The sequence below is a fragment of the Ptychodera flava genome (assembly GCF_041260155.1).
Source record: "Ptychodera flava strain L36383 chromosome 23 unlocalized genomic scaffold, AS_Pfla_20210202 Scaffold_23__1_contigs__length_28996876_pilon, whole genome shotgun sequence".
Lineage (NCBI taxonomy): Eukaryota > Metazoa > Hemichordata > Enteropneusta > Ptychoderidae > Ptychodera > Ptychodera flava.
This window is the reverse complement of record NW_027248277.1, coordinates 18028569-18046010: the sequence shown is the minus strand read 5'-3', so window position 1 is coordinate 18046010 and position 17442 is coordinate 18028569. Positions and strand designations below refer to the sequence as shown.

The 17442-nt window shown below is 38.0% G+C and overlaps 1 protein-coding gene across 1 annotated transcript in view; it reads right to left on the bottom strand.

Annotated features, from left to right (window-relative positions):
• The window catches only part of LOC139123539 (tripartite motif-containing protein 2-like), a 160667-nt gene that overhangs the window by 137037 nt on the left and 6188 nt on the right, over nucleotides 1-17442 (bottom strand). The gene's annotated exons all lie outside the window — the stretch shown is intronic.

Here is a 17442-nt window from a genome sequence, read left to right as displayed (position 1 = left end):
ACGCTATTTTTCGGGAACAAATATCGACTGAATCTCCACGGCGCGAACACTGTAGGCCTAAACGTCGCGCCTGACCCTGTTTGCAATGCGTACGGAACCCACGGTATACGCGACCAGCTTCGAGTTCGTTGTTTCCGCAAATTATCCACGTAATTCCTTCGGAATATACAGGCGGTACACTCTTGTGTTTACATTGTTCGGATTATTAATGTCGTAGTCTGTGAAAATATCGATTCATTACATGACTTTTGACCGTGGGAGAAACATCGGCCGCCATGTTGTTTGTTTACATATTTACGAGCACACCGAAGATCGACAAAAAAAAGGTCCGACGCACCAAAATTGATGACATAGACGCGGGTTGTCGTGACGTAGAACGACCAGAGAATAAATCCCGTATTTTTTGTTCGGAGACGACAAACTTGGCTTGTGCATGTGATAATAACATTCATTTGTGACAGAATAGAAGGGTAACTTAAAGACCTTTCACTTCAGTTAAAGGGAAACCGTCGTCGGAACTGCGCCTGTGCGAGTTTCTTGTTTATAAACAATGTATTTCGAGCGCGATATATATCTAGACGCACTTCATCATCTTAGCTGCAACATTTAAATTATACGATGTAGATAATGAAAGACATGTTTTAACTTTCATAAATCACCATCATACCTTGGATACAGTGTTTACATTGGTCATATGGGTCCCATACGACCTTTGGGCCCAATTTCGACGACGGTATCCGTTTAAGTTTTCCGCCATTTTCAAAACCTAGTAGGGACTGAAAGAGAACACAACTAGAAAGGGTGCCATTAGTATAAATCGTGCTCCCAATGCGTATAGGCATCACATACATACGGTTTATCACATTTGTATAGTGACTATATTTGAGTGGGACACCCGTTTATGATCCGTCTTATTAAAAATGCACATGCAATTTCCGTCCAAATTTGATAGTACTTGAATACAGAGAGTCAATTTACATGAACTTATTTAAGTTTGAAAGTAATGAGAAGAAATCAAGAATTAAGGCACGGTTATGATCCTTGAACCGATTCATGTATGAATGAGCTCAGTGAAAGCACCGTCCTTCAATGGTTATGCTATCCGTGAACCTGACATTGGTCTGGTCTCATCAGTGTATCACTCCCTGATATCACGTATATTACGTTTTTTAAATATTTATGCCAGTGTTGGTCGAAAGGAACTTTACCTGATCTACCCGACATTAAATTAATGTGGAATACATCAACTTAGTTTTACCATGTACCTCTATAGTATTACTTTAGAATCGGATTAAACCATTTATCTCAGAGTAGGAATACACGCATCCGATCGTAATCTGGATGGAAATTTGAGGACCCTCTAAATTTAGTATCGTCCTTACAAATAAATGGCATTACTTTCCTTACTCCCTGTCAGTTTAGATCACGTTAACCATTTTCACTGTCTTCGTTTCTATCCTTAAATATTTTCGAAAGTTTATGTTGACTTATTCCAGGAACAACTCAGGTCTTGTGAATGGTGTGTCCTTCTTAGACTTTGATTTCACAGGCAGATGGTATCGCCCTCCACTGTGTTATTTAGGTCAATAAAACCACATCGGGCGCTCGGGGACTAAAAGTCTATTACCGAAGACACAGTTTAGTTTATAAATGCATTGAGCAAACATTTGAAGAAGATGGACGTTAACCATGTGTCTGTTATTTGTTATCTTTCTTCAGATCTGACGGTGAAAGAACGACCAGTCAAATCTACGTGGGTGGATGATATCGATAAGTGACGTCACTATCAGCTCGCGCGCTACGCTACAGTGTCACTTCCGTCTTTGTGATCGTTCGGCAGTGGCTGAATGGAGCAACTCATCGTGTCCGTCGAATACAAAGTTGCCGCCATATTAAACAGCTAAAAGTTTGCATAAATTTTGCTCGCGTTGACTTATTCCGATGCAAGTTTATGTAATAGTATATGAGTAGAGAAGAATAAATGCACGTTTGCTTTGGGATTGTATTACTTCCCGCCCTTTTTGGTCATCGTGCTTTTATTTTCTTTCCCATACAACATGATTCAGAGGAAATGTTATCCATAAATTAGTATAAAGAGTAAAAGACATGTCACTCTAAGTTGATAAATGTGAATTTTCAATCACTACAAGAAGAATTGTTGAATTGCGCATCAAGAGCGCTTTAACACCTGTGCATTGGTACTTCATACTATTCTGGTGTATTTTATCTGTAGGACATCATTTAATCCCTTCATGCGTGCTCCTCATCGGGCTAAACCCTATTATATTAAATTGTGTTGGATTGGCCTTTATACGTGGAGATTGGTGTCAAACGATTGCTGTTCAGGGACGGGGCATTAAAATTTGAAATAGGTGGTCAGAATACAAATATCCACTTTTCCTTCCATAGTCTGGTATGTTTTCCTCGGGAGAAGACAACATGTTACAACTCACTCTAACTTGTTCAATTTCCAGCCAAGAAAATATATATGAGTTTTTTCGAATTGAAATTTCCACTCCAATGATTTCCGATTTTGACCACTACCTCGAAGGTCTAGCTACTCATCCCTAAATCTCTATCTATTTTCGCGCTTTTGGGAAGGAGCCAACAGTTAAAAAGCGGATCTTTTCTACTATAGAACTGCGGTGTTGATACTGTTCGGGATTTCAAATTATCTTCTCTGAGATATTCATAATATCGATCAGAGTCGCATGCATAAAAGCAGAGGAAACAATTTTACGTTAGAAACTAATGATGGGTTGCTGTTGATGTTTGACTTATACACATCTAAACCTCTACATCAAATAATAATGTCGACCCCCAATAACAAACAAACAACATTACATACGAAAACCATGCACATGACACGTAAAGCACGCCCTCTATCCATGCATTTATCCCGAATATCTATTGCCTCACGACACAAGGCCAGTAGACAATATGCAAGATGCAAGGCCGTTAAACTGACAAACCGCTGTATTTTTTATAACATTTTCATCGTTTGTGTTGAAGAGGGCAAATATTGTTTGCAAGTCTTCTCTCTGAACCGTGTTGAAATGTAGACTATTTGCCTTGTCTTGCCTTGCCTTGCAAACATGGTGATGTCATTTATTTTTTGACAAAATGTATTCTAGTCTAAACTTAAACTCAGTTGTGGAAAATGCTGCGTAGACCACTGCCGTACGAGTAGTGAAATACTCATTTCTCTAACGAAACTGATTCTATGGACGGGAACATGCGAACATTCCCAGTTGTAGCTCTAAGTATATTGGCCAGGAACTTCTATGTACCATCTAATATCGCGTTAGTTCCAAATTGTTGAACACAAGTCATTTGGACATAATTTTTACAGTACAACTGGGAACTCCACGTAAAAACCGATCAAAACACTGGAAATAACTTGAAAGTTGTAGCTGCTATTAATTGAGTTTTATTATGTTGACATCCCGTATTGCTGACAGTAAATAAAACGGTTTACTGAGGTACTGTTAGCTGTTAGGAACATTTAATGCTGTCCCGGTGGGAACAACTTATTCCCTCAAAAGTTGCAAGGATTCCATCAGATCGGGACAGCCTTTCCAGTAACACCTCGGTCGTCGTCCCCTTGTCTCGTTAAATTAGTTTATTATGTCGTCGCCCTGTATTAATTCAAATCCAAATGCTTTAACCGGAATGCTTTGTTGGTCACTGTGAAGGAAAATACGCGTGACAAGGCCGCCATAATGCGTGTAATTCGTCTTTTAATTAAGTCAAATCAGAGCGCGGCAGTGGATATTTTACAAGCATTGAACTATACTTATTGAGCAACATTAGTATTGTGTTTGTCTGTTCGTCCGTCTATCTGCCTGTCTGTCTTTCTGGCTTTCTGTATAAGCTATTCTTATTGAGCAGCGACTAAAATTGTTTTTTTTATGTTGTCATTGAGGAAAATTTAAGCGAAAGTTCATTCCCGGTGTCCTTCATTGAAAATTCAACGGAACGTAGCCCGTCAAGCTGGAAATTTGAATACGCACATGACCGCCGGACATGACATCATTTGATAAAAAAGAATAAATAAGCATGGTTTATGCGCATCTTACACGGTGACCATATATGGATATATGCAAATTTGCAGTGATCATGTAACTTTCAAGCGACACTCTCAAATATTCATAACAAATTACTAGGCTCAAAGTGTTTCTTGGCGGAAATTGGCGTATATTGGCACAATTACTGAAAATAAGGACTCATTATATCCCAATTACCCGCATATGAGTTCATATTAATGAGTGTTTTGTCACGACAAAAGCGAGGAACTGACACCTTTTGTGGGCTAAAGAAAATAAAATTCGCCTTTTTGATTCTTGCAAAATTACCTCTTCAGTCCCGAACACTTTGCATTGACTAATGTATTTAAATTTTCTTTATACGTTTCATAAAATCAACATCAAAGAGCCGTAAATAAAATGTCAATTGTCTTATACCCTTCTCCAGATGTATGCAGAACTGAATTAGTCCCCCATCCCTACCCTCAATGAGAACAATTCTACTGAGAAGAAAGCCGCGACACACTTTTCATAGCAATTTATGGCGTAGCAAATACACAAGACTAGCTTTTATAACCATGAAAGAAATAGTTTAGCCGTTTTCTTCGAAATGTGGCTCGATACAAAACAGTGTTTGATCACGTTCTTTTCAATGCCTCAGTTCCGGCTAGTTTGGACCACCGAATGCACCGAAGTGAGATTCACATTTACGAAGTGAGATGCTATTCCATATTGCCCTAAAGACGGCAGAATGGCTGAAAGGTTTTACGTTTACGCATCACCGTAAATTGACTTAACAATCATGTAACAGTCTCCTCTAATAACACCAATATAAATACATAATTTTGCAGTGTCTAGAAGCCATGTTTTGCGATAAAATTATGATTCCCAAAAGCTTCTTGGTATGATGACGACGGCATTAATTGTAATTTTCAAACAAAAATGATGTAAAATATGAAAGTTTTGCCCAATTCGTGAAACATTTGTTTATTTTGACAAAGATTTAAATTTAGCATTTTCGTTCAGAAAATGTATTGGAAAGACTTAAAATTTGTTGTCAGTCATTAACTGAACTTGATCTTGGCATTGACAGGGCACCTAGGATCAATACTGATCTGATCGCGATAAGATTAGATACTACGCGCGCAAATGGACGATTAATGACCCGGTGCAGGTACTAGCTTAGCCATGTCAGTTCGATAACTAAGCAATAAAGCACACCCAGCGATGGTATACCACGAGATTTCGACTAGTTCACCTCATATATGCACGAGCGATTGTAAGTGCATATATGAAGTGAACTGGTCTAAATCGAGTGGTATACCGTCGCTGGGTATGATTTATTGCTATTATATCATAACAGTATATTAAAATTCTGGCATGGAACGTAAATAAAGGATTTTTGCTCTCGCCGAAAGCTCGTACGTGGTATATCGCGAATATACCACGGTCCTCACATCTCGACCAATCAGATCGCTGTATTTGCACCATCAATATACTGGTATGATATAATTTCTAATATCACACACTTATACCGGTCCGATAATCCATCAGCAACTTCATGCAAAATACAGGTAACCCGGACCCGGTCCGGTAATCACGTCATGCGGAGTTTGGTTCATCAGATCAGGGGAAGAAGTGCAAGAACAAAAAATGAGTTCAAATGTGTTCAAATGAAAAATGTGTGGAATATCATTGTGAGGAAAATTAAGACTTGCAGCTGTCGGAAAAATGTTTGAATCACAGAGAATTAAAAACCCAAATAATGTGAAAAAGGATGGATGCTCCTTCAAATTCAAAAATTAAAAAGGATCTTCGACATTAAAATTTGTCCAATTCTAACTATTCTTTCACAAGATGTGGTGATGCAGGAAAGGAGTCGAAGATGGCGCCATGATGGAGGACGACCAAAGAGCATGCGCAGAAGGAGGTGCATGTATTCAGTTGTACGTGGGATCACTTAAACGAAGCGGAACAAACGATTTGTACATGGAGCGTCATAAAAGGTGATTTTTATGTGGGGAGAGAGCTGAAAGGGCATTTTCAGATCGTCTTGATAGACGTGACCGGAAACTCGTCACTTCAGGGAACGTCCGATTGAATCATGGTCAACCGGGTTATAGTTCCCCCATCATTAGAACAAAGATTACTGCTTGTCCGATACAATGAACGCCTAATGTACATTTGTAGCTTGGGTGTTTTAATAAATTTCGCGTAGAGGCAAGAAATAGATACAACCTTGAAAGGAAATTCTCACATACAGAACTACATCATTACGGTAATTTGCTTATTTATCTACTCCATCGTCGTCGTCGTCATGTTTATTAAAACGCCGTATAACGGTCCTACGATGCATCTCCGATTCAGTTTTAGATATTGTCGCTGCCCTGCAGTCAATTTACGGAGTTGGAAGTTGTTTGGAGAAGGAGGGGGGTAGAAGAGAGATGGGAGACAGAAGACGAACAGACGGAGGGAGACAAAGTAAATCAAAAGTAACAGAAACAGACAGACATACACACACAGACACGGGAAGGCGGGCAGGTAGACTTATACGCCGATTGGTACAGATACATTGGTTACTGAGTGCTCATATCAGTTTGTGTGCTGATTTATAAGTGTTCATGCGACATTGACCACTCATTAAGGAAAGGCTGACCAAATTTTCTCACTTTATTTGCGATAAATGTCTGAAATTGCGATAATCAAATCACGCACGCTGTGATATCATAATGTTATAATACTTGTGACGAAGCTACATTGAGGAAATTCTAAAGCTCCTTCATTTGAAAAGATTTATACATTATCTTATCGTTTTCGTTCTATTTATGAAGTACCTTGTTTTACTTCCAAAATCATGTCCAAATGAATTGTTTTCAACATTTCAATGGTTTGCGCATTTTGTAACGTCCAGTGTTACAGTTTGGTTCGTTCATTCATTCATTCATTCATTCATTCGTTCATTCGTTCGTTCATTCATCCATTCATTCATTCGTTCGTTCGTTCGTTCCAATAATTACAGAAACTGTAATTGCATCACAGTGTATGGTTGCAAGATACAAAGACTGCTATTCTTATGAGGTATACAGACCTTGCTTTATAAACACTCACTGTGTATTAACTCACAAAAGTAAATACTCTTTGGAAATATCTCAGGGAGTAAATAAATAGATAAAGCAATAAATAAATAAATAAATAAACAAATAGATAAATACATAAACACCGTTACAAAACACAACCCTTATGGGAAATTTCTGCAAAAAAGTAAACACTATAGGGAAATATCTCAGTGAGTAAATAAAATAGATAATTTCTTTTCAAAAAAGGAATGAATGTGAATAGCAGCTAGAAAATAGCTCATGCAAAGCTAATGAGTGTCTAGCTCCTGATGGATGGGTGGTAACTGAGAATTAAATAAACAAAGATTTAAAGGATACAAGGACGGAGATTAAGTTGACAGAAAAGAGAATAACTGCTGGTGATTGAAATCCAAGATCTAAGAGCTTGCTCAAACCGATATCTCTTTTCATGTTTTTATGTTATTGCCCTATGTGCTTCTGTTAAAGCCGAATTTTAGTGCTGACAAAATGGTCCTTTGTCAACAATAAAATTGTCTATTACACAGTGTCGTGTTTGTCAGGGAAATACTCACACTTCTTGGCGTCAAGAAAAAAGAGAGTATTTACTAGAACAAAGATATAATGAAAATATCATCAAAAGTTGGAGCCATTGACTTTGAAGTGACGCCCCGGCAAATTTAAAGGCCGCTCCCTTGTCTTTTTTGAACGACACTCACGCAAATCCCGTGACGTCCTGTCGAGATTATCATGTACTTTCTGTTGCCACGGCAACCGCTATCTTGGTTCTCACCTCTACGCTCCAGTGACAACCGTCTTGAAGGAGTCGAAGACAGGGATCGGTCCCTTGTAATCGGTTGTCCACGTTCCATTGAATTTTAATGAATATTGCCGGCAATGAATTAGAACACTTGTGACGTCATAACTTCTCTTAAAGTAGTATGCACATCAAAAGTGAAAGACTTAAACTTTTGCTCAAACTTTCATCGATGAAACTTTCAAGTATTCAGTTTCAAAATCAAGGAGAGTATTTAGGGGTTAGCGTGAAAGTTTCGGTACTGTGCGAACATATCGCCTAAAATGTATTGCTTTATTCAAGATGGCTGCAATCCCTTTGTCAACTCTTCTTTCACAGAACGAACTTTTCTTATACCAAAAACCTAAAAAAATGAGATCGTCCCAACAAGCGGTAGATCAGAAAATTTGTTAATTTGAGAGTCCAAAATATTCTGTCCCTGAGCCGCATTCTTCCTAAGGGTACTATGAGACATGAAACTGAGAAGTTGAAACTTTAACTCAAAGTTTGCGGAAGGAAATTTCAACCAGTTCCTTTTCTGAGTAAAGAATGAAAATCAAGCTTCATAGAGACTCTCCCCCGCCAAGTGGTACACTAAAAACGTATTGTGAAAGTTTGAGAGTCTGAGCTGAATATCTGTCCCCGAGGCACATTGTACGTTAATAACGTTGATGAATCGAATTCAGTAACTATATTCTTTTGACGGTAGCATGGGACTCTCACTTTCATAGTATACATTGAGTGTGTTCTGAAGCACATCTTTATTTTTGTAACTGAGTTCGAGAAAATGTTCCTCCGTTGCGACATTGGCGAACAATAGACCACACACAGTACAGTTCCTTCATCATCAGTGGTGGCATGGCGGGACTGTGCATGGACTAAAGTTGGCGCTATTTTGGCTCGTCATGTTTGATACCTGTGTAAGACTTCTATAGCGAAGTAAAATAAATTCTTTTGTGAAAACGCATATTTCTGCAAGAGTTGCTCTGAGATATTTACCTTGCATAAAAAGTGACAAATGTTTTACAAAAGTTGTTTCTGCATTAAAAGGATGGTGTACACTATGGAAGTTTTGTCTACAACACAAAGCATGTCGAATTATTAAAAGCTTTTATACATTTTAACGGCTGTCTTTTTATCAAAGGGAAATATTCCACTTAGACTCGCTTCCGCGATCCATTTTCAACAAACAAGGGAATTTTTAAGTCGCGTTAAATGTTGTCATTGACGTTTCCCTGGTAACCGGAGTGACTAGAGCAAAATGTTTTCAATGGGCTGTGACTTTTGCATGGTTGGGTTGACTTTAAGTGTGAAATCTGATTAGGAAGGCGACAATTGATGAACACGTTCCTGGGATTAAGGGTTTACAGGACTGGAAAAATCTGTCTTCCAAGTTTATTACATCAATTCCCGGTTCTCAATTCATTCATTTTCAAATCACCACTGAATGGATGGCTTTCAACTTTAGTGCCTTCTGGAATAATTCAATGAACAGACTTTTTTTTAATCTGTGACTTTTCGATCGAGAAGGTACATTTTGAATAAGAGCGTCCAAAGTGATTAAAAAATCGAGAGGTTGAGATGTACATGTACAGCAAACCGTTCAAGTTTCAACTTCAAAAGTTTACTACAGTTGTGTAAACAACTAGTAAACTGCGACCCTGCCGTATTATTTTTGCGTTTTAAATATTTTTTAATCAATAATTATCTGATGGTGGTATGCGTTACTTTTGGTTAAAAAAGAGATCGCGCGATAACTTCGACAACTTTAATAAAACGTCACGATGCGCATGCTTTCTCTGATCACGTGACCATGGATTGTTTAAACTCTCGCGAGGCACGAGAATGCTTTGCAGCATCCGTGACTTGGGTTTACAGAGCAAGTTCTTCCAACACAGCTGTGAGATGCAAAGCTTGGGAATCATGGTTGGCTGAATTGGACGAACGTAATCTCTGACGTCATCAAAGTTCTGATACTTCGCTACGATGTTCGGGTGATATCGAGGAATGAATTACGTTGCTTCTACAATATTCATTTTTGTTCCACATCTCAAAATTTTCATGTAACATACTGACAGCTTAACAAAAATGAGAAGACAAATGTTTCTAAGCGAACATTTCCAAACACTTTGCAAGGTCTGGTCCGGGTATTGATTCGCGTTAAAGCTCCAATAGCTGCGAATAACCAAAGTTGGTTTGTGTAAATGTGCTAATTGAAGGACATGTATAGAAGTATCACTGCTTGCTGATTTGGACCATGCCGACGTGTTTTAAACGGGTGCCGCACTCATAAAATGGCGCCCCAAGGAAAAGTACAAAAAATGCAGTATTTCCTGCTCATGCACATCGTGATCATAAAAGAAACAAGCACGATACAATTTACTTGATTGCACAGCACACAATGGCTAACATTTTAGTTTTTGAAAATGCCAGAAATCTCATTATAAAAAGTTTGAATTTACATGCCACTTTCGACACTTATGACAGTGTTATATACGCTTTTTCACTGTAGCCACTAATTCAAAGAAAACTCTTGGAAAACTGAGGATATTTTGAGATCGGTTTATCACACATTTTCAGCTATCGGGGCTTTAAGCATTCGCACTTTACCGCGGACAATAGGAAGCAGTGCGTGATTCAGATTGACGGATGCGATCAGAACTGAATGCGGGCAACCTGAAAATCGCGCGGCACTTTCGCCTTTTAAATCTTTCAACACTGTTCAAATGTTAAAGCAACGCATACTTTGCCAGATTCTGATCTGATATTTTTATGAAAGAACCAGCCTATTGACCGTGAGCAAGAGATTAACCCTTAGAGTGCTGTAATTTTTCCCACCAAAATTTTAGTGCAACATTTTAACACTTTTTATGAATTTTCCTATAATTTTTTTTATTATTTTGGACCAAACGGACATCAAATTTCATTGACTACAGGTTGTCATCAAAATTTTGGCAAAATTCTGAAAAAAAAATTTGACTGAGGTACATTTTATAAATGTGACAAAAGTTGACTTCGGCGCTCAAAGGGTTAATCGAATAAAGCTTAAGATGTGGCCTAATTTTTTTCAAAGTGTCGCTGTGCAAAGCCATTGATCAATAGAAAGTACCCGAGATATAAATTAAGGTGAAGCACTACGAATTACGTCAAAATTAAGTTGTGTGTCATTTTCTTGAAACTTTGCACAAATATTCTGGAAGTTGTGCAAGTGCAAAAATGAAATAAAAAAGGGGGTCACCACGCTCGTTTCCATGGAAACGGACGTTAAAATGGCGTCGTTAGAATAAATAAAAGTGATATAATTCACTTAAACTAAAGAAAGCAATTATAAAACGCTTAGCAAATGAGTTAATTTTAATAAATACCAAGACTTAAGATCCATATCTATCGAATGTATAGTTTTCATGATGTTTGTGAAACTATTTTAACATAAGTATCGATTACAAGATTACGATATCAAAATTACATCACTACATAATTTTCGAACTTTCTTCCTGTCGCTTTGAATGGTGTCATTTTGACCAAACTTGGCGAATAAACTCCTGACATAATACCATTTAGTTTACACTTTTAATAAAAGGGTTTTTACAATATCTCCAGGTGAATGGGTAATTTGCGCCATATAAATGGGAGAGAAATGTTAATTTTTCGCTCATATTGAATAAAACCAGCTTCCTAGGGGGTCAAAATATGACAAGGTTATAGGTCACATGTATTTCTAAGACACTGGGTCAAAAAATTAGGTAAAAGCGCAATTTCAACAATGACAGGTGATGTTAAATACATGCGCTACAAAATAACCCATTTGCGGCAGGCTGGAGTTAAATCTGCGCAGAAACGTTCTAAAGCGTGTGCGCGTCCGAATTCGTCGCCCTTTTTTAACACCGCAACCAAATTGCACTACACTACACCATATCGTTCCATACACAGCGTATACGCATCACGCCGCAATTAGATCGCGCGAAATGTTAACGTAGCGAATATTTTACTCTATTTACTCGATGCCTTTTTGAGTGGCGGGGGGGGGGGGTTATTTCTGTCTAGTTGAATCTTAAGCAACAACTGTCTATTCTGTAAAAATTTCAAGAAATTTCACCGATTTAAATCCATAAAAGGTCCCTAAATGACGTGAGCATTTCAACGACGGACGCTGATTTCTCGGGGACAGATATGCGGACCCAAAATATTTACAATACTTTTATGATCTAAAGCAATGAGTGGGCCCATTTTGAAACTATCTCTGAGTACAGTACAGTTTTTATTACCATAATATGTTTTTGTGAAAATCGAAAATGTAGTTTGTTCAAATAGAATTAACTCGGAGTTGGTAGCCATTTTGATTTTCAAATACATTTTGATTTTCATGTATCGGAAAATTTACGATAATTTGTTTCTATAGAACAAAAAATTGCGCGGAGAGGGGCCCCTTCCTTTTCCTTGATCTTGAAAAAGAATGACTGAAATTTCCTTGAGGAAATTTTGAGCAAAAGTTTAAGTCTTTCAGTTTGTAGGCGCATACTACCTTAACTATCTATGTTATCGCAACAATGGCATGTAAAACGTCTGTAAACTTGTGGATGACGATTAAAACAACGAGTTCATAGAAATTGACCATTTTCGGAGAATTTAAAATACAGTTGATACGTTATCTGGCTATTTGTTTATTGCTCTTTTGTCGTTCGTTTTCTCTGCAAAAGCTCAATAATAAAATATTTTATCTATGTATGGGGCAAAAATTGACGTTTGATTTCAAAAAAAATAGGACTATGAAACTCCACACACATCACAGTCTTCAGAAAGAGTTGACACACACAGCTGATCAGCCAACAATTGCAGAGTAAAATTTGAAAGTCCGAATATCTGTCCCCTAGTGCATTCTACTGTAACAACTAGAAACATAAGGTATGGTGAATAGGGACAGAAAAGTAACGAACCGAAAGTAGTCTATCGCCATTATACTTTGAAAAGACAACTTATCCGTTTTCATGGCTTTCCATTCAAGTAAAGCGCATTTAAGTCGAACCATATATTCTTTAGATTGGTTGGTTTCTGTAACAGACAGTCTCAGCGGACAGGTTCGAAAAGAATCGGGCAACAGTCCGCAGAGAGAATTAAAGAAAACACCGAAAATACTTTATTCTATATTTGCATAACGTTTACAAGTCCACCTGTGAAACAACCAATTCCTGACTGCCTTCACATGTTTAAGGATTTCTTCTCGTCTTATCTGAGTCAGACAAACACGACGTTCAAGTGACATACTGTCGCTACCGTTAGTTTCATTCGGAGAAGTGATAGACTGATACAAGTCACTGTACTTTATGCCGTTCGATGAAAAAAGGCCAAATAAATGTTATAACTCCATGTAGACCAACAAGCTTGCTTCTTACTCGAATGTCCAGGTTTATAATGATTTTACTTTACGTTTATCGCAAGTTACAAATAGTACCATATGGAGTCTAACATACATTGCACTTAAACTTTCCGTTATATTGTGAAATTTTACTTAATTATTTTGCAGTGCGCGTTTTAAACCTAAAACACACGCTATTTCTGTGAAGTAACTATTTCTTTTACATGCAAAATTTTTAGCAAACTAAACTTATCGATTAATATGTATTATAAAGATATTTTAGGTCCGGACCGTAATCTCCAGACGGTTTCAGTCATTTTAAACACATATGATATAACAATATCTGCGCGCTAAAGTTCCTCGCCTGGGTGCCCATTCATTTATTTCTCAGAAATCTACATCAAATCGCCATCTACGACGCAAACATTAGCAACTCAACATGAAAAGTTAGCAGTAATTACTGCCATGCATTGGGTGTCGATTTTCCATTGTGATAGTTGACAGGATTCGCTGAATCGAGTTAATTTAAAACTCGTTGGGAATCGATTCACACGCGTCCAAGAAATTGATTCGGCAAACAGCGAGAGCAAGACATAAAAAAATCGCGCCTTCGGATACGTTGAATTTAAATAGGTTTGTAGCGTGCAATATTAGATATAGTTATCGGTGTATAGAGACAATGGATGATGCGTGGTGGATAGATGCATGATCTTACCTCAAACATCGTAATTCTCTAGCTTCCTCTTCTGTTAAGCCAGCATCCCAACGCGCCGCGTCTTCACTCATGTCAATAGTTTCATTCAACACGCGCCGAGTAAGAGATCGCCAGACGAATGTTTCCCAACTGGTCGCCGGCCGTCACTCTTCAAGAAGCGAGTTCCACTCCGAAACGATAAATTGCGTGATTTAGTGGCAGAAGTCGACAGGGACCCTGCATTTCAAGAAGAAAGCACGTTTTAATGGCTTATTTATGCCGTGGTTATTCACATCCACGCACGTGAAGGAAATATTGACTCGTACATCTTGCCAAGATTTGTTCAAAGGGCGGGAACCAGCGGCAGTCTGTGACGACATGTGAGGGCGCTGTTTCGGATCGTCGTCAGTACGAGAACACGGATCACCCAAATTTTATCGTGCGCAAAAAAATACTTTTGCAGTACACTGCATGAAACATTTTTCAAGGTAAAAGTTTACATTCTTCATGTGCCCTGTGTTTTAAAAGACATTTGTTTTAAATTGGCTTTCATTTTGGATTTTTTTTCCCTAAAAGACTTAAAAACTAACTCACGCTGGCGCAGGTACGATATGCACCCTCTTGACGCATATGCATTGTCACTTGTTGTTTTGATGACGTCATCATTAGAATACTGGAACACTGGCAGTGCGATCATCCCTGTGTAAATAATAGACAATAACTGTACAATACGAAATCTTTGATTTTCGGTCGGACAATTGGATACCATTAACAATTGATGAGAAGCACTGACATCCGGAAAAAGTGAGTGTACATGAGAGAGAGAGAGAGAGAGAGAGAGAGAGAGAGAGAGAGAGAGAGAGAGAGAGAGAGAGAGAGAGAGAGAGAGAGAGAGAGAGAGAGAGAGAGAGAGAGAGAGAGAGAGAGAGAGAGAGAGGGAGAGAGAGAGAGAGAGAGAGAGGGGGGGGAGGGACTTAGTTACGGTATTGTCTTGGTTGTCATGTACGACTGAAACGGTCAAAGTTCAAAGTGCGGCATGAAGAGCGATTTGTCGCTTGCAACCTTATGCTATGAACAATGCATGCAATGTTTAGTTTGTAAAGGGGAAGTCTTGTGAATTGAGCCAATAATATCTTGACATTATCTCACAACTGTACAGAAAATATACCGAATGAAAGATAATCTTTGTTTCTTTTTCTGGTCTGTAAGACAAGATTCATTGAAGAAAGATTTCACATGTTCATTGTCATTAACAGTGACTGATAGAGTGTGAGTATTCAAATGCCCATTACATTCCTCTGTTGTATTTGTACAATTTATCAGACATTGTGATTGATAAATTTTGACCTGGCAACCCGAAAGAGTCGCAGGTCAAAATAATAAATTAATTTACTACCGTGCAGCTGAAGAGGTTGAAATATTGCTCAATGAAAAAACTCCATCATTATAAAGACTGTTTGATGTGCAGACTTCAATGACGTTACTATCCACAACACATCGACTCACACCCCTTCAGTTGGTTTGCGTTATAACTACAGAGATATTTGTATAATATAGCCGAGAAAGTATTACAGTTTGTATGAAAACAAAGCAAAAGAAAAGTCTTAAAAATTAAGGATTCGAAATAAAAGAGAAAGATGAAAAATGAACGATTTCAAATTTTGGTCCTTCTCCGCAAAAGGTAATATGATTTAAATAATGATTCCTGTTTCGCTAGCTTGGATATTTTTCCAGTACAAACAAACAAAGACAATACAGACATGGTAGGATTGAATACTTGAGGTCAAATGTAAGTGTCGGTTGAAGAATCCGAAATGTTTCCATAATTTTTGCAGGATACTCTAATCAAAGACTCTAATCTTGTTCTGCTCTCTACGAGTGAAATTTCCCAAGTTCTTGGTCACAGATAAAACAGCTGATGATTGCATCCTAAACTCGCTTATGTTCCGCCAACTAGTCTTATATTTAATGACGTCACAGTTATATCATTAATATGCAAATATCTTTCAAATATTGACCGAGAGACTTTCGGAAACCGCAAGGTACGAGAAAATGGAAATCACTCTTTGTGTTTTCAAAAATGGTTTGATGAAAACTGTAACAATGAAGAGTAGCGGCGGGGGTGTTACCACAAAGCAGAAAAGGTGAATTTTTGTCGAACCCAAGAAATATTGTGCATGCGTTCCCGGACACTTCGTTTTAATTCAGTGACAAGTTTTAGTAGTGATTAAGTGATTTTAGTATTAGTGGTCGCTCAGCGTTCTAGTACTTTGATAGTTGACGTGTGCGTAGTAATATCGGTCATGTGCTGGGGTTCAATCATGGCGGTTGGTTCAAATCGCGCGGACGCCCTTACCAACATTGAACCTTGCCGTAAAGAGCAAGAAGGTGGTTTTACATATCCTTGAAGCCGTCCATAGTCACAATTTAGGTCTCCCATTGATTTGACCGGGGATCTCAGTCATCGAAAAAATGAAAAAAAATCAAAAGATACAAATAATGTCCCTTTAATTGAAGATCGACCAGTACGAGTGCGGAGGGTCAAAATGGAACAAAGTATATAAAGCATGAGAGCAAATAAAATGCAGACTTTCTATTTTGGAGGAAGACATCCACATGAGAGTGGCCTGAAAAAAATTGTGGATTTGCATGGAAAATTAGTATGCATATTGGATTTAGACTCTCTTTACAGCCCATCGATGGTTACGCACTAGTGAGGCTTGGCCGGCTCGGCACAAGACCGGATAAGCGAGCTGGCTGCACCGGCTCTCTGAGCTAGACTTCACCATTCATAGTGTGTAGTCAGCGAAGGAATGTGAGAGAGTCTGGCAAGTTCAAAAAAAACCCTCGAAAATCCTTCTGTAAATCCTGTAGAGTTTCTTATGAGATGAAGTAAAAATATCATCTATCTACCGATATTTGTTGTGAACTAATTTTCCGCAATTCCATCGCTAAAATAATAAAAATAAGCGTATCTGTACTAACAACTGATTTGTTTGTTTTTGTGTTACTTAAAATTTATCATGTTTGTATGTGCATGAAATTAATGCGTGCGCTTACCTTTATTCGTAGATCGCTGACATCGCCGACGACACCTCGATGTTTGATTATTGTGTTGCGATGATTATATCATTCTTACATGTTTTGACAATATTCGACTATCATATTTTAGGAAAGGCAAACTTTTGTAAATTCGCCGAGGTACCGTGAAATGTTTATTGTGTGAGCAAATATTAGGGATGAAATTGACTTGCAATATAGCGATTTATTTCAAGTTGTTAATGATATGGTTATTGCATACGATGGGCTTTATGATTGGAATAAGCTTATTTCATTTTACAAATTATAAAGGCCAACAGCAGCAGTGTTTCAGCTATCTTTTTCCCCCACATTAGAAGACAAATCAATAAAAACATTCTTCCTTACTTTATCAAAATTCCCGTCAAGATTCGTATTATGCAAATTTCATACTGAAAATTTTGAATTTTCCTTTTGCCGTT